Source organism: Mirounga leonina, unplaced genomic scaffold (genome assembly GCF_011800145.1).
Source record: "Mirounga leonina isolate KUSES-001 unplaced genomic scaffold, KU_Mleo_1.0 Mir_93, whole genome shotgun sequence".
NCBI classification, from domain to species: domain Eukaryota; kingdom Metazoa; phylum Chordata; class Mammalia; order Carnivora; family Phocidae; genus Mirounga; species Mirounga leonina.
This window is the reverse complement of record NW_023270854.1, coordinates 20,811,549-20,830,376: the sequence shown is the minus strand read 5'-3', so window position 1 is coordinate 20,830,376 and position 18,828 is coordinate 20,811,549. Positions and strand designations below refer to the sequence as shown.

At 37.8% G+C, this 18,828-nt stretch overlaps 1 long non-coding RNA gene across 3 annotated transcripts; it reads right to left on the bottom strand.

The window, feature by feature from the left end:
• Positions 1 to 4,487: 4,487 nt before the first annotated feature.
• Positions 4,488 to 12,608, bottom strand: LOC118004643. Of its 3 annotated transcripts, none has more exons than XR_004677650.1 (3): positions 12,088 to 12,608; positions 5,670 to 5,753; positions 4,488 to 5,046 (listed from the first exon to the last, which is right to left on the bottom strand). It is a non-coding gene; the product is annotated as an uncharacterized LOC118004643 (long non-coding RNA). The 3 variants fall into 3 exon arrangements; XR_004677651.1 differs by having other exon boundaries at positions 12,151 to 12,606; XR_004677652.1 differs by lacking the exon at positions 12,088 to 12,608 and adding an exon at positions 8,763 to 8,821.
• Positions 12,609 to 18,828: the final 6,220 nt, after the last annotated feature.

Below are 18,828 nucleotides of genomic sequence, written 5' to 3'. Positions count from 1 at the left end.
TCAAAAGAAAAGCCAAAAGAGCACAAAATTATATGATGTAAAGGAATGTCGAGATGAACTGCAAGTGGGGACAAAACTGGATTTTCCAGAAGGGAGGAAATAATTAAAATCACTACCAAACAGGACATATTTTACCTCTCAGTTACCTGTAACCGATAAATAATTGAAAACTAGTTCAAAGACAATGAACAGAGCAAGAATTAATAACCTGGAAGAATATGCTGTAGATAGTGCAGTTTTCTATTCAAACACACACAAAAAATTCTACAGTGATTGCTTATCACTGTAAATGTAGAGAAAAGGTACAAAAAGGAGCTGGTGATACCCAGTCATTACTAAAGGGGGTTATATTGTACTCAATGTCACTTTTTTTTTTTAATATTTGCAAAGAACACCAAAAAAAGTAATGTTTTATTGATCTACTCCTTGTTTTACTTTTATCACTTGCCCCATGTTCCCAATTTTAGTTTTAATTACTTCTTTATTTATAATATATGCAAAGGAAGACTAAGGGACCAATAGGCAATTTGGTGTAAAATCAGAAAGAGTAAATACATAGCAATAAGAAAAGAATAAAAACACATACAGTTATGAATATGTCCTGCACTCAAAATATTCTACTTTGGGGAAATAAGCTTTATCTAAAATAGCCTTTACTAACTACAAAAAAGAAATGGCAGATATTAAATCAAGTAAAGTGTTATTGGGGGTCAGTGATCCATTGCAAATTGACCATCATGAGCTATAAAGGAACCCAATATTAAGTAACAGTAGACTGGTTTGGGCTATGTATTGGTTTATTTGGTTGGTTGATTAGATGTTTGTTTTGTTCCACTTTTACAGACTCCAGAGACTCCTACTTTATCTGATACCATCAAGGATAAAAGCTGAAGGAATGAAAACGAATGGGAGTTTAAGTGATTTAGAAAAAGACCAAAATATATTTTGAAATCTCATTTTATACAGAAAAGCATACATAGACTATGTTGACAAATGACAAATGATCGGCCTTTTTAAATGGCTGATTTAGATTAGTATAGAATTGATTTGAACACTTTGCGTCACTGGAATAAGGCAGAAGGATGAGGGGCAACAAAATCATGATTACAGATTACGTGGTTGCCCAGGTGGATTTTCAGGTGTTAAGTGGGGCTACAGTGGCCTTTTAGTATTTTTCATGTAACTCATAGATCCTTTAAATCTGTTATTTAAAAGATATATAAAGAGTTCTGGGCAAATTTAACATATTTTATTTTACTATTATCAAATGGAGTTACACCTCTCATAGGAATTGTATGAGAAACTATTATATCCATTTCTTGGCCTGAAAATATAATTTTAAACTACCCACTAAATAGGGGAGGATATCTGGAATGGGATGATAAATACTTACCACAAATGGCTCTATCCATGGCTGGCATTGCTAATTGAGTCCAGCATTCTTTACTATTCAGCTGAGATGTGTTCTCAGCATTATTTTTTTTTTTTTTTTTTTAAGAATTTATTTATTTATTTGACAGAGAGAGACACAGTCTGAGAGGGAACACAAGCAGGGGGAGTGGGAGAGGGAGAAGGAGGCTTCCCTCGGAGCAAGGAACCCGATGTGGGACTCGATCCCAGGACCCTGGGATCGTGACCTGAGCCGAAGGCAGACGCTTAATGACTGAGCCACCCAGGCGCCCACTCAGCATTATTTAAAATAAGGCTCCAGTCAGCTTCTACTACTAAGCCATTGGAGTTGGCAGGCAAGTTTAAACCTATTTGCAACCACTGACTTAGATTATCAATAATTGATTATATACCACAGAGATCAGAAGCTAGAAGAACCAGTAAATCCAACAGCTGACCGGGAAAGAATACGAGTTCTATTTCCTATGTTTTCACAAACAGCTTTTTATTGGTTTCACATTGCCTTTGGTTTAAGGTCCATTTGGTGTTCTAACAATTATTACTGATCCCACAGAGGCTCCTGCAGGGGTCTTGGAGGCGTATCCTAGGAAACTTGAAATAGCAAGAACTCAAGGGATGGTAAGTGGGTAAATCTGACAATGCCTGATCAGTCAACATCTATATTTAGCTTCTCAGCGTGGGAGACCACCTCCTCCAAAACCACTCAATTTCAAATTTAGTAGTTTCCTTCTTATGTATTTTTCTTTGAAACTGCAGTCAGACTCTGTCTGATGTTGGCAGATATTGCCACATTAAGTCAGCCTCGTATTACCGTTCTGCTGCTAAATTCTCCCTGAATCACTGGGAGCCATAGCATACCGGCTTCTCTCTCATACCGTGAGAAACATGGTTATCTGTGTTGATTCACTGGCACCCCCTTTTGAATCCCTCTTTCTTTTTTTAAAAAAAGACTTATTTACTTGTATGAGAGAGAGAGAGAGCGCGCGCACGTGCACGAGCAGGGGGGAGGGGCAGAGGGAGAGGGAGAAGCAGACTGCCCGCTGAGCAAGGAGCCCAATGTGGAGCTTGATGCCAGGCCCCCTGGATCATGACCTGAGCTGAAGGCAGATGCTTAATCCAACTGAGACACCCAGGCACACCCCCCTCTTTCTTCATAGTATTGCATAGCAACTCAACACACAATTATGCTTTTCATCCTCATTTTTCATTCCTAAATATCATGATTCCTACATCTCATACATGTGCATTTTGGCTCATGATGGCTTTCTTTTCCTGTTCATTTTCATGCTCATTTTCCACTCTGCCATTCCCCAACAATTACAGCGAGGTGTTAATCTGTGGGTCAATCATAAGCTGAGGGTAGTGACAGGTATCATCCAAGCTGGATGGTGCCAGTGACTTCAATTATGTATTTTATTGCATAAGACATGTCACTAGCCTCCTCCCTACAAAATAATTCTGTCATTGGTGTTTCCCTGGAGATTAGTCTCAAGTCCCCTTCTTTTTTTTCTTTTCAATTTTGTAACGTGAGGGGCGTCTGGGTGGCTCAGTCACTTAAGCCTCTGCCTTCAGCTCGGGTCATGATCTCATGGTCCTGGGATCGAGCCCCGTAATGGGCTCCCTGCTCAGTGGAGAGTCTGTTTCTTCCTCTGCCTCTTCCCCACCCCCAACCCCATGCTCATTCTCTCTCTCTCTCAAATAAATAAATAAAAAATTTGTAACATGAGTATTCAAATCCCCTTCTTACCGCAGCAGTCCTTGAAACCCTAGCACTTTCCTTCTTCCTTTCCATTTTTTTTGTCTTCTGTTCCCTTCCTTCTTCAAAGATTTGTAAATATGTGGAATGTGCTAGAACTGGTACATAGAAGAGACGATAAAGTACTGACTTTCAGGGCTTCTTAGTTCTGTGGAGGAAACAGATACCCAAAAAGTAATTCAACTGAAGCACTATGATAAGCATTATTATCGTAAAACCTTTAAAATGCTCTGTGGAGGCCGAGCAGAAAGAATGCTTACACAAAACCTGGATACATCAGAGAAAACCTTGGTTTCTTCATCTATAATATAATATTAAATTTCTAAAACATCATTTTAGACTCAGGCGTATTTTGTGTGTCTTTCTTCTTAATTCACCTCCAGTCTTCTTTCTCTTTCTCTCTGTATTAACCGTGTCTTTTATTGTCCACATTCTGATGTTTTGATGTCTGGAGCCTCGCTGACCCTGGAGGGACTGCCCCTTCCAAAGGTAGCCAATTCCTAGAGATAAAAAACAATTCAACTGGGTGCCTGGGTGGCTCACTCAGTTAAACATTTGCCTTTGGCTCAGGCCATGATCCCAGGGTCCTGGGATCGAGCCCTGCATCGGGCTCCTTGCTTAGCAGGGAGCCTGTTTCTCCCTCTGCCTGCAGCTCCCCCTTGCTTATGCTCTCTGTCAAATAGATGAATAAAATCTTTTAAAAAAAAAATTTCACCCAAGTGTGCACTTTGCAAATACAAATCAACCCATCCAGAGCCCAACCACCTGCTCTATCAGGCTGTCACACTCTGGGCCACTACTTACCTACCCAAGTCACCCCAGGCTAGGTGCCAGACAATGAAGGACAGCCCTTCTACACTGAAATTATTCAAACTAGCCACTCCTAAACCTGCCTTTCCTGCCGTGCACATCCTCCTGAAGAAACCACAATAAAGGCTCTTGCCCAGTGTTCCCTCTCCTTCCATCTCCTACCTGATGGCGGTACTTCTGTTTGTGGAGCCCCCATGGCCTAGTGTGTTCTTACCTCTTGGGAACTGAGAACAACAAACCAGGACAGCAATTTTCTAATCTATTGGTCCTACTATATCTCAAGTTTTCTACTAAATACATTATATTTTAGGGCGCCTGGGTGGCTCAGTCGGTTAAGCGACTGCCTTCGGCTCAGGTCATGATCCTGGAGTCCCGGGATCGAGTCCCGCATCGGGCTCCCTGCTCGGCAGGGAGTCTGCTTCTCCCTCTCCCACTCCCCCCTCTTGTGCTCTCTCACTCTCTCTCTCTCAAATAAATAAATAAAATCTTAAAAAAAATAAATAAATAAATACATTATATTTTAAAACACTTTCTCTGTCCCATTCTCCATACCCCTCCTACTTCCTGTCCTCTCCACTTCACTTTTGTTAGTATAGACTGATCTAAAAAAAAAAAAAAAAAAAAGCATGTTATCAAAAAAATGGCTCTCTTCACACACAAACATGTAATTCTTGTCAACTACTTCCCTTAGAAGAGTATTCTATTCTTTATACTGTTCATTAGAATAATAGAGAAGAAATCATCTCTTTTGCCAAAAACAAGTAAAAAATACTATATATGCTGATAGATGTTTAAACTTGTTTAATTTTAAAAGAGAAATTATATTTGAGCAGCTACTGTTTTAAAACTGAAAACCATAAATGAATCGAAGATCTTAGTCTGTGAAGTTAACTAGATGCACATGAGTGTGAGTGCATGAACACACACACACACACACACACAAAGTAAAGGTGAGTCATAGGTGGATATTACAATTGAGTAAATGTGTTCAATCCCTTTAAATGAAGCAGATACAAAGATGAACTCCTGACTTCCTCCATGGTAGAATTCTCGGTCTGGAAAATCACTGTCTGTTAAGGAAAGAAGAAAATTGAAAACACTCATTCAGCTTCTCTTCTAAGATATTAGCTAAACGCACCAAGTGTTTTATGCACAAATAGCTATAAATTGAGATTAAAAAAAAGAAGAAGAAACAAAACACAACAAAACAAAAAACCCACAAAGTAAGAGAACTAAAAGAAGCAGGAAAAAAACTGCCTTCTGCATTACATGCAAAGATCCCCTCTGGATATCCCTGCCTGCTAGTACTGAGAAACAAATACAGTCTAGCAATTCTGGAAAGAACCTATTAAGCCCAGAGAGTGTCTCACTACCCATTGGCATCAAAAGTTCAAGAGCCCTCAAGCCCCTCTAACAGTTCCTTAAAAAGAGCAATGAACTGAGAAAGCTCGACTGGGGCCAAGGATTCCATGGAGGAGAAGGGACCAAAGGCAGACTTGCCCACCCAGTGCCACAGCTCATTAAGGGGTTTTATATTCAGGTGAAGTTAACAGAAAAATACCACCACTCTTCTCATGCGAAATGAAAATAATGTGAGTGATCAAGCATCATTAAAATAAAAAGAAGCTAAAAATAGGTCTCCACAACCAAACAGCCACTTGCGACCTGAAACGTACATTTGGTCATGTCTTACCGTGTAAAGCACATCAGGCAAAGAGAATTCATTATTGTGAAGTGCCAGTTTTCCGCTTCATCACCAGTCAGGCTGAGCCCTAGCCTGGATCGACAAGTACAAATGAGTTTGATGAGATTCAGTTATTTTTAAAAAAGGAGCCTGGAAAAGAAGGAAGAGGGGCTGGCTTGTAGGCCTTACCCACGGTTTAGCTTTATTAGCTGTGTGGCTTTAGGTGAATAATTTAGTCTCCATGCCTGTTACTTCACATATAAATGAGATTAAAAACTATTTCACTGCCTTCTTCACTGTATAGAAAAGTATGTTGTAAACTGGCTGGTTCTATAGAATTGACAGCTTTCTTATTTTATATAATTTATGAAAATATAATCAGATTATTTGGATTTACAGGAGAAATACATTACACCAAATATAACTAAATATATCAAGTTTCATATTTCTGTTCAGATAGCTATCACAAGGTTAGGTGAACAAGTATTTCTTTAGTTATTACCTAATGATCTAGTTTCATTTTAGCATCTAATGATCTAGTTTCATTCTAGCATATCACAGAAGCGCACAGTCACTTACCTACTACAGCCCCTTTAGTAATACCTAAAGGATATCTTTTCTTTTACTGTTCTCTTTTAGCACTCACAGGATGTCCACACCTGATATCCTTCAGCCATCCAATAGGGGAAACCCATTAGCAGAGACGCATTAAAGTCAGCCAGCAGATGTAAGTAGACCACTCTGGATGTGTTTTCTCTAACCAGATGTCCACTCAAGCTAAACTGACCAAACCAAACTGTAGGTCTTGAATTATCATGATCCTTTGGAACAATAAGAGAATTTAAACTTCATTACTGATAAAATAATTTTTTAATATTTATTTATTTATTTATTTGACAGAGAGAGACACAGCGAGAGCAGGAACACAAGCAGGGGGAGTGGGAGAGAGAGAAGCAGGCTTCCCGTGGAGCAGGGAGCCCGATGCAGGGCTCAATCCCAAGACCCTGGGCCTGAGCCAAAGGCAGACACTTAATGACTAAGCCACCCAGACGCCCCCTGATAAAGTATTTTAAAACTAATTTTTATCATCATTAATCTTCCCCAAATGATAAATGAATAAACAAATGTTCTATCTAATTCAGGATACATTTTAGGACCACATATTTCAACTGATTGTTGTGGAGCAACAATCCAGCAGACTCTAAGCCTCGTGTAGGTGATGGCCTGGTGAGACCAAAGAAAAGACCCCCAGACAGCAATCGAGCCATAGGTTAATTGGGGGAACTTATATACAGGAACTCCAGGAGCAACTGACTAGACAAGGCATCCCCTGCTGGGATCTACTTGCAGTAAATTTTAATATCATAGCAGCTTAACCTAGTAACTCTCAGTGGCCCATCCCCCACCTCGCATGACCAGCATTTCCAAGGAGAGTAAAGCCTGCCACCTAGACACTCTTTGTTAGAAGAGAGATGCTCTGGGTTGGCCACCTAGGGAGCCCTGACCTTGAACACTGAACATGTTCTTCTGTACATTATGCTTGATGGGAATATAGAGGGAGGACAGGGTTTTTACATTTTCAAGATAGTGATTAACAGGGGCATTCAAGATATGCTTGCACAAACTCACTTTCCAGCATATACCATAGAGTTGTTACTTCTCTGAAGTCATTGCCCCCCTAACTTTTCATTGTGGATTTCAGATAGAAAAGTTGAAAGGATAGTACAGTGGTCACCAATGTACACACCACTTAGATTCAAACTTTGCTTTTATTTTGCCCAGTTTATCATGTATATATTATGTACCACATTTTTTTTTATAAACTATTTGAAAGTAAACTTCAGACACCATGATATTTTATCCCTAAATACTCCAGCCATGCATCTCCTAAAAAAGTTACTTTTCCTACTCAGCTGCAATTTCATTATCATTTAAGAAAACTAACATTTTGGGCGCCTGGGTGGCTCAGTCGGTTAAGCGACTGCCTTCGGCTCAGGTCATGATCCTGGAGTCCCGGGATCGAGTTCCGCATCGGGCTCCCTGCTCGGCGGGGAGTCTGCTTCTCCCTCTGACCCTCCTCCCTCTCATGCTCTCTGTCTCTCATTCTCTCTGTCTCAAATAAATAAATAAAATCTTAAAAAAAAAAGAGAGAAAATTCTCAAAAAAAAAAAAAGAAAACTAACATTTTTCCTAATATTTCCTAATATTCTATATCAAATTTCCTCAAACATAAAATGCCTTTTATATCTTTTTTGCCTTCCTAATTTTGCATAGAATTATACCTTTTATATTAAAAAAAAAAAAGAAAAAAATCCAAGGATCCAAACAGGGTTTACATATTGCATTTGGTTGCTATGTTTTTTATTTTCTTTTACTTTAGAATGGCCGCCCCCTCCTTACTTTTTTTTAATGACATTGACTTCTTGAAGAGTTCAGGCCAGAGGTTATTGTAAACTGGAGGTAAAAGATTTATTTAGATTCAGGTAATTTTGGTGCATATTAGGACAGGTTATTCCACTCTAAGTAATTTAAGGTTGATCCTTTGGTTAAGGTGGTAACCTCCTGATAGATGTACTGTAAAGGCACATTTTCTCCTTTGTATGATGTAAATATTCTACCTTGTAACAACCTTTCCATACTACTTTAGGCAGACTCCAATAATGCCTTGCCTCAGCCAATTATTTCATGGAGGATTGCAAAACGTTGATTTCTAATTCTATTCCTTCTTCTGTATTTTTTAGCTGTCTTTTTTTGTAAAAAAAAAAAAAAAAAAAAAAGCTTTCTATTATCATTTTGAACAGAGATATCTTTCCTCCCCAAAAGACAAAGTAAATGATTAATTCCTTCCCTTTAATTAGCAATTTAGTGGAAGATTTACCTCCAAGGGTGGCAAATAAGTTTTATTCTTTTGATTAGTGACTATTGGGTTCATAGATTTTAATTTGTTCAGTGCTTTACAATCAATTAGAGTCATTATTCTTTTTGATAATCAAATTATCACAAATTTGGCTAGTGGGAATCCCAGCAAATTCAGTCTTTGAGTGTTTTCTTGTTTTCTGAAATGAGACATCCTAGGTTCATCTGCTCCAGACTGACAATTACCTTTTTCTCCAAGGAGCCCTGGTTCCTTCTGGTGGGGAAACTAGGTGTGGTCCTCACTACTGGAGTGTCATTCCTTCATGGGCCATTTCAGTGAGCAGACGTAGGAAACATACATTAAAAATTATAAATTTGTATTGAAATTTCTAATCTCTTTTATTTTCTTCCAAATATTCTGTTCTGAAAATTTTGGATCCTAATAACATTATCATGTTTACTTTTTTATCCTAAAATATTTATAAAACAGTTTCAAATTAGCTAGACAAATAAAACTAATAGCAATGAAACTAGTGAGTTCAGTTTTTCTCCCAGAGTGAAAGGTAACTCAGAATTATTTTTTCCTCTGTGATTATGTTATCAGATTTATAGTTTTATTTTAGCTTATTTTCAGTTATGTGTTTTGCTTCCTCTTTGAATTTATTCAAGTTTTGAATATATAAAACATGTCTTGTTTTTCTCCCTCCTTATTTATCCATATACATTGTACCGAACCTTGATTCTTTTCCCTTAAAAATGTGTTCTAGAGGGGTACCTCAGTGGCTCAGTTGGTTAAGCATCTAACTCTTGGTTTCATCTCAGTTCATGATCTCAGGGTCATGAGATCAAGCCCCACATCAGGCTCCACACTCAGAGAGATTCTCTCTCTCCTCTCCTTCTTCCCATTCCCTTTCTCTTTTCTCTCTCTCTCTCAAATAAATAAATAAATCTTAAAAAAATGTGTTCTAGAGATCACTCAGACCACTTCATAGGAATATTTTATTCTTTTTTTTATGACTTTGAGAACGCCATTCTGTGAATAATCCATACTTTATTCAACCAGTGATTAACACTGGATTTATTTCTAGTCTTTTGCTCCTAAAAAGAATGCCTGTGATATATATAACGCATATTTGTGGTGGTGTATTTTCAGGGTGAGCGACAGTAACTTTAAGCAAAGTCAAAAGACAACTGACAACTTGGGGGATAACAACTGCACTGTGCATTACACATATAATTTTAACCTTTGATATATAAAATAGAGCTCTTAAAAGCTGAAAATTAAAAGTAACTCCCCCCTCCAAAATTGATGAAAAGTGGACAAAAGTATGAATAAGCAATTCATAAGGAAAGAAAGACAAATGAACTTAAACATATTTTACAATGTTCAGTTTCCCTTTTGATAAAAGAAAGAAGATTAAAATGTGTAAGTTTGACAATATACTCTTTGGAGCAACTGTGAAAAAAAGACTCTCATGCCTTGACAGTAAGAATGCAAAGGTATACAACCCCTGTAAAAGGGAATTTGGGAAATTTTTAATCATTCTGAACCAATGTGTGTTAGGTATCCCTCATGTAAACAGCATCAAATTGAGCTTTGTTTGGGGAGCTGTCTAAAAGCCCTTGTTATTTTATTAAGCAAATTAAGCTCACTTTCATTTATTCACAGACTTCATGCATTTAGCTTCATTTCTATTCTGTTATTTTATTTTGAATATTTTGAGTGTATTATATTTGTTGTGTTTTTCACTATCGGTTCTTTTTCTTTGTGTTTTAAGACTTGCTTTACTTGGTATTTTAAAACATATATACGTTTGTTTAAATGACTTTTACTAATCACTTCATATAATGCCCCTAACTCACCTTTTTTATTACTTAGTCTGATACTACTCCATTTGTTAGCATTAAATGGTATCTTTATTCTCTTACACTACCCATGCAGCATTCATTGAGTTTCTTATACTTTCCCTTTGCCTCTTTCCCTTCTTCTCCCAGTTTTAAGCTGTGTTATTTCCTTTCTTCAAGAGCATATGACATTTAGTCCACCCTCAGAACCACTTTTGTTTTAGGCTTATATTTCTGGTAGAACATATTTGATACCCCACAGTTCTCATGTCCATTTCCCCAATAATCATTTGGTTGAATCAAGCTCATTCTACAGTTAATTCCTTAGGGAAGGCTTATGATTAGAATATTCTTGTCAACTTTAAACCAATTTTTCTATAGCCTTGATACTATAAGATGAATTTGCCTGGACATAAAATCCCCGGCTCTTTATTTTCTTTCCTGGATTTAAAATGTTGCTCTTTTATGTTTACTTTGTATGTTCCTTTTGAAAAGTCTTATGCCAAATGGATTATTTCCTTTGTAGATTATTTGGATTTTTATTGTTTGTTTTTGGTTTGGATGCACAGAGAAATTTATTTAAGTTTACTTATCTTTTGATTTTACTAGACTACATCTCAGAATGGACCAATAGGTCTTATCTATCTGAATACATCTATTCAGATCTTATTTCATTTCTTTAATTGTATTGAGAGATTTTCTTTAAATATCCTTTTAAATATTTGTTCTGTCATCATTGTTCTATTCTTTGGCCACTCCAGTTATATACACATTGGATCTTCTTTGCCTATTTTCTCGATTAGTAACTTTTTATTTGATCCCTGTTATCTTTTCTCTTATGTTACACTTAAGCCCTTTTTACTGGACACTTATCTCCTTGATTGCATTGCTATTTTCTGTGCCACTTATTGTAATTTAATCATATGCTATTCTCCCCTGGTCATTTAATCAATACATTAATAATTAATTTAATATAGTTTGGTTTATATTCTAATATATTTTTATCTTTTTTTCATGTTTTTCTTCAGTTTGACTATTTCCCTGTTTATGTCTTCCTGTTTTTTCATTTCTATTTTGATTTATCTAATTACATTTAATTTACAGTGTTGCATTATAGGTTTTTTTTTCATACCTTCTTTTGGTTGTTGTTACTCCTAGTGTTTTGTTCTCATGTTGTGTTTTCTTCTTATATAAATTCCACATGGATATTAAATTCTCTTTATTTAAATTCATAATTAGTCTTTATTGGAATAGTAGGCATTCCAAAGGGAGAGGTTTGTATGACTTACTTGGTTTCTTAGTTTAAGAGCATCTTCTTCTGTTGCTATAGTAAAGTACAATTTCTTCAATTAAAAATAGCATCTTTTTTGTTGATTTATTTCTGCATTCTTCTTGGTGTCTTGTTTTACTATGGATTTTACCTACCATTGCCTCCTCTTTCCCTTTACTGCCATCTCTTTAAGAGGTACCTCCTCTTTCCAAGTTGGCGCCCTTTTCTACAGAAGTGTTATTTTTTAGTACCATTCAGTCTGATCAATAATTTCAAAACTTTTCTGTTGCACACCCTAGGAACCAGTACTCAATTCTACCAGATTGCAGAATTGTTCTTGAAGTTTTTCAGACTCAGGGTCTGACCCTTTCCTTCTACAAATGGACTCTGATTGGCGTTATCTGTGTGCTTTAGTAGGACCTCACTGAACTCTCCTATCTTCAACACAGTTGCTACCTTTTTGCCAAATGGGCTCCAGAGATCACTCCGCTGGTTTAGACCATTCAGTTTTCTTCTTACCTGGGAATTTAATTTCCCAGTATTCTCTTCTCTCAGTTCCGGTGTAGTCATGGGGTATGGCTTATTGAAAGATTGGAGAGATTATAAGTTAGACTTCTGCTGTTATACTAAGGATTCCATACTCCCGAGTCTCTTTTAACGTAGCTCAAACTCTCTTCCTTTTTTTTTTTTTTTTGAATCAGCGTTCACCTGTTGAAGAAACCAGAGCAGCTATCATGAAGAATGCAAATACTTTATGGAATGATCTGATTATTTTTATTGTTTTGTTTGGCTTCTTTCTGAACCACAAGAAAATTCCTCAGGGCCTTTCATCTCACTGTATGAATAGCTTCACACCTTCTCTCTTATCCCCTCCCAGTAGCAAAAAACAATTCCTTCACTTCTTTATATAGAGCAGCTTAACTATTTTTGGGTTGTTGTCCAATTTATAGCTATGTCCTGGGATTTCAACTTTTGCATGAAAGGGTTTATTTATAAATATATTATAAATCTTGAGAGGAGTCAGTTCTCTTCATGAGATAATTTTGGTAGCAGCTTCTTTTTTATTTATTTTTTTTAAAAAGATTTTATTTATTTATTCATGAGAGACAGAGAGAGAGGCAGAGGGAGAAGCAGGCTCCCAAGGAGCAGGGAGCCTGATGCGGGACCCGATCCCAGGACCCTGGGATCATGACCTGAGCCGAAGGCAGACGCCCAACTATCTGAGCCACCCAGGCGCCCGGTAGCAGCTTCTTAATAATAATAATAGCTAACATTTATAGTTATGTTTTGTCATTGTCATTGGTGGTGGTGGTGGTGGTGGTAGTAACTATTGTTAGTGCCAAGCCTATCCAAGTGCTTTATAAATATATTCCTAACACCTCTATCAAACAGGTTATATTATATCATTTAATAATTAAAAAAAATGAAGCACAGAAAAGTTAAGTGATTTGTGCAAAGTTATGGAGGAAGTTAAATGGGAGGAATGGGGCAAGATTTAATTTTAGGCACTGTGGTTTTCCAGTTCTTCCCAACTTAGCCACTGGCATGTACTCCCACTTCACAACGTTCTCTTTGTTACACAAGGATTACAAATCACTTTTTAGGATATGTATGTGTACTGAGAAGAGAAGGATATAACAGACATATACCAATCTGATTTAAGCAAGCAAACTGTCAGGATCACATGTATATTAGTATAAGTTTAGAAAATCATCTTTAGGGGCACCTGGGTGGCTCAGATGGTTAAGCATTTGCCTTCAGCTCAGGTCATGATCCCAGGGTCCTGGGATCAAGCCCTACATCAGGCTCCCTGCTCAGTGGGGAGTCTGCTCCTCCCTCTCCCTCTGCCTCTCCACCAGCTTGTGTGCTCTCTCTCTCAAGTGAATAAATAAAATCTTTAAAAAACTTATCTTTAATGATTTGGGTACAAAGGTATTATAAGATGGCTAATATTCGGGGCGCCTGGGTGGCTCAGTCAGTTAAGCGTCTGCCTTCGGCTCAGGTCATGATCCCAGAGTCCTGGGATCGAGCCCCACATCGGGCTCCTGGCTCAGCGAGGAGCCTGCTTCTCCCTCTCCCTCTGCCTCTCTCCCTGCTCATGCTCTCTCTCTGTCTCTGTATCTCTGTGTCTCAAATGAATAAATAAAATCTTTAAAAAAAAAAAAAAAGATGGCTAATATTCTTTAAGCAGAGATACAAATTAAAAAATTAAAAATGACGATAATAAAAGTCTAAGCCAGGGAAAAAGAACAGACAGAATAAAACTTTAAAGAACTAAATAAGATAAAATATAAAGATATTTAGCAATCAGAGAAGCCTGTGGACCCAGGCAGTCTGTGAGAGTGCAGATGGTTTTGTGAGGCCCATGTGACATTTTCCAGTGTCTCATTGGGAGCTATATTAGAGTGAGAAGGTTAGAGCTGAGAAGGACTCTGCTTGGCGTTCTAGTTTTGAATAAGGAAAGGGTTAAGGTATAGACGGGGAGAGGTAGGGGGCCCCTGCTGGGCTCTTAAACTATTCCTAGCAGGCAGAAGTGCTAAGCCAGAGTGAACAAGAGATAAGGAAACAGATCACCTGGCCTCAGGTGGTCGGGAGTATTTTTCTTTGGCAGCTACAGTGTATCATAGGAAATGGCTAACCCTCAAAGAAGTAAGTCATTAAGGGTGCTACCGGTAGTCCGTGCTCAAACCAAGACGGCACAAGAAACTCAAGTCCACAAGTTTCCTAGTCAATTCTCAATAGAAGTGCCACTAAAAGCCCTCAGTGGCAACCCATTCAGGACCAGTCTCACTCTAGAGAGCTTTTGCTGTCTCCAGGCTTCATAAAACTCTATCGCTTACTCACGCTCCTTTGTCTGCGAGATTCATTCTTCGACTCCGTGAGACAAGAACCCTGCGTTTCCCTAACAGTTTCGCCCAGTTTGACCAGGCAAATTACTTAAATTCTCTGTGCCTGAGTTCCCTAATCTGTAAACCAGTCAAATAACAGGATTTGCCTGAGATAGAGGAACTGAGAGTTAGTGCATACAGAACACTCAGAAGCATAACTGGTCCTAATAAACAATCAGTGATGGCTACTATCATTTTTGGAGTCCATTCAGTTTATCAGGATGCCGACTCAATGTCAAACTCACTTTCATCTTTGGTTTCATGGTCCAGGCATCCACATCCCCTCAAATCCTGCTGTGCCCTGCTAAGGAAAAGTTGTGAAACTAAACAGAAAAATAAAAAATGTTACAAGTACACTTCTGCTAAGGTCAGCACCATCTCATTACTGAACTTAAACATACCAGCCCCTGGCTCTATTTTCCCAACCAGAAAGTTCTCCTTTCTTTCTTTTGCCTAGTTCTATGCTGTGTATGTTTGCAGACTTTGCTCAAGACCCGTGACATTTTCCAGCATCCCGGTGCCCTTGTGGATATCCCTGCCCCTGCAATGCCGACTCTCAGAATTTGTTGTATGTGATCTAGAATTTAATAACACACTCTACTGTCTTTTCTCATCTTTTTTATTTTATGTGTGTATTTCTGCTACCATTTCATGTATGTACATCTATTCTCTGCATTTGGAAAATAAACTCGGTGAGGTCAGAGGCACTTCAAACTTGTTTACAAACCCTACAGTAGGGGTGAAATGCCACATACTTGTAGGTGTTTAGGAAATGACATTTATTTGTTCTTTTTTTTCCCCTAGTTTGACTAGAATCAGAAAAAGCTTAGAAATCTGGTACTCAGCTAGCCCTCCAATGCCTTCGTATTAGACTGAGCTCATCCCCTTGGCAGTTTTGCAGTTCAGGATGTGTGATGTGTGAGGTCGAGATGTGGATGCTCTCTGAAGAGCCAGTCTGAGATTTTCTGCAAAATCAACAGGGTGATGGTGTTTAGCAGCACATTTTCTTTTTGACGCCACTGAGGAGTTGCTTCACTCCTGGCCCTGACTTTTGGTGTCATTTGAGAACTAACTCACAACCCCATTCTTTTCAGGATATTGGTTCATCCTGGATCCTGAAAATGATTTTGAGCTTCCAGATGCCAGTTCTTCAGGACTGAAACTCTCGTCCTGCACATCCTGGACTATAAAAGAGAACTTCCTTAGACAGGATTTTTTTTGTTGTAGTTGCAGTTATTATTTACAATGTAAGTTTTATATAGAAAGAAGTACGCTTTCCTTAAATAAGGAGAACATAAATCAAGCTCAGATTTTATAGTGTTATTGACTACCATTCAGTTGTAATAGCCAACTCTACCCATATGGCCATTTGGGGGAAAGAAAAAGAGTGTGTGTGTATGTGTGTATGTGTGTATGTGTGTGCACGTACCCATGCCCGGGGTTGGGGACCAGGGTGTATAGCAAAACTCAGAACTCAGCACGTCTAGTTATCAAGTTCAGGTTGCAGGTTGATGGACTCAAACATACCAAGTTTCTCAAGTCTGTGCCCCAGTGCCCCCTCTGAGCAGATGTTATTCTTAAATAAAATGAAACACTACAAGCCTGAAGCAAAATGTAACAGATTTGCCAGCTGTGCGCATACTGTTACAGATTGAACTTGGGACCAAAACTGTTACATAGTATAATTTATGACAACTCAAGAGAATTGTTTTGACAAACAAGGGTCTTATTAAAAAAATAAGCAGGTGCAAAGATCTCTCATCTCAGTAGAGTGCAAACATTTTACAATGCTTTTTCCCCCTCTCCCAACCATGTCAGTTTAGATTTGGTCAGGGTAGAAAATGTTTTTTTTTTTTTAATAGGAACAAGTAGGACTTAGACATATAGAAGATATATATATCTTTATAGATAGATAGATCTTTGTCTTTATATGTATATATCTTTATATACATATATATCTTTATATAAATAATTGCTCGTAGTTGTAATTGCTATATATATATCTTTCTGGGAACCACAGCCTCATTTTAAATGGTGCCAGGAAAAATGATAAGGATTAAAAGCTTGATTATTTCCCACTGTCCTTGACTGTGAATTATTGTCAGTTTGGATAAATAGAATATATTTAGGCAGCTGAGCTGTACATGTCACTAAGTATTTTTTAAAGAACCTGTAAACTGTATTTGCAATAATCTTGAACTTAGGGGTGAGGCTATATAACTGGAAACAGATTATAGAGCAATTATATGAATGATTCTGATAGTTTTCATCAATTATTTGGGTAGTTCATATACTGGTAGACATGTATTCAGTATATTAAAACTAGCTCTGGAGTGAAAATGTTGCTTTAGGAAATTGAACACAATTTTATTTATTGCCTACTATGATATTGCTACTGAGTGAAGCACAAGGAACACAAAATTTTAAAAGATGCCACCTTTCTCTAAGTGGGCCTTTCTCTAAATGGCTCAGTGTCTGTCGGGTTATTTGTGTAAGCCCTCCATTCCACATTTCATATGCAGATCTTCCGTGACTTACCCTTGGGTTATGCCCTGATAAACCCATCGTAAGTTGAAAATAGTATAAGCTGAAAATGCATCTAATAAACCTAACCTACCAAACATCATAGCTTAGCCTAGCCTACCTTAAGCAAGCTTAGAGCACTTACATTAACCTGTCATTGGGCAAGATCACCTAACACAAAGCCGGGTTTATAATAAAGCATTGACTATCTCATGTAATGTACTGACTAATGCACTGAAAGTGAAGAACAGGATGGTGTTGGGTACAGACAGTCGTCAGTGTACCAACTGTTTACCCTCGTGCTCGTGGCTGACTGGGAGCTACAGCCCTTGCCCCTGCCCAGCATCACAGGAGAGGATCCCACTGCATATCACTAGCCAGGAAAAGATCCATATCCAAAATTCAAAGTATGGTTTCTACTGAATGTACAACACTTTTGCACCATTGTGAAGTTGAAAAATCCTACATTGAACTGTCATAAGTCGGGGACCATCAGTATACTCAAGAGTAAATCTTTAGAGAAGTCATAGAAGCATGTGATTTAAAGACAGTAGCCATCTTAATTGTTCAAGGATATGGATTCAAGAGAAGAGGGGAAACGTACTGCTGCACATAAAATTAAAGACATTCTTCTCTTCCTTTCTACAAAAAGGTAAAGCATCTTGAAAAGAGAAAAAATTGGTTTTTTTTTTTAAGATTTTATTTATTTGTCAGAGAGAAAGAGTGTGAGCACAAGCAGGGGGAGTGGCAGGCAGAGGGAGAAGCAGTGGGGAGCCCAATGCGGGGCTCGATCCCAGGACCCTGGGATCAAGACCTGAGCTGAAGGCAGACGCTTAACCGACTGAGCCACCCAGGTGTTCCAGAAAAAATGTTTATTTCCATCTTCATTATATCAGTAACTTGAATATGTCATTAAATAAACGAAGCCCTGGCTATAGTTAAATGACTTAGAACCAACAGTTATGTTTGAATAGGATCAATGGCTTCCATGTTGCCTAGACACGTTGGACAACTGAAATTCAATATACATTTCCCAAAACATTTTAATTCACAATCTCCCACTGTCTTTACTCTGCTGTAGAAGTCCTATTAATTGTAGCATTCCTTCAAGAATCGAAGAAACAGGAAACAGTATTGGAGGATGGCTTTTTACCTTACTTTAATCAAGGAATACAGTCTATAGATACTGGAAATTCTAAAAATTAAAACAAATGTAACTGGAGGGAGAGATGAACCATGAGAGACTATGGACTCTGAGAAACAAACAGGGTTTTAGAGGGGAGGGGGATGGGGGGATTGGTTAGTCCGGTGATGGCTATTAAGGAGGGCACATACTGCATGGAGCACTGGGTGTTATACGAAAACAATGGATTGTGGATCACCATATCAAAAACCAATGATGTATTGTATGGTGACTAACATAACATAATAAAATTAAAAAAAAAAAAAAGAAAACCTCAAAATCAAAATAAATAAATAAATAAAGTTAAAAAATTAGCACAGAAAATTAGAATTAAAAATTAGGGTAGACACATTTTCTGAAGAGTTATTTGATTCTTCACAGAAAATTTCAAGGATTGGCAGTGTAGTGAACTAATTATACATGGTATGAAGAGTAACAAAACGCCCACCCATCCTACCAGCGAAAAAGGGACATAAGATTTCAAAGGTTCAGGTTAAAGCACTATTACAAAGCAAAAGTATGTTACATTTCACCTCTAATTAATATTTTAGTTGACATTAATTAAGAAAACAGTTGTGTCTATCTAGTATGAGGTCACAAGGT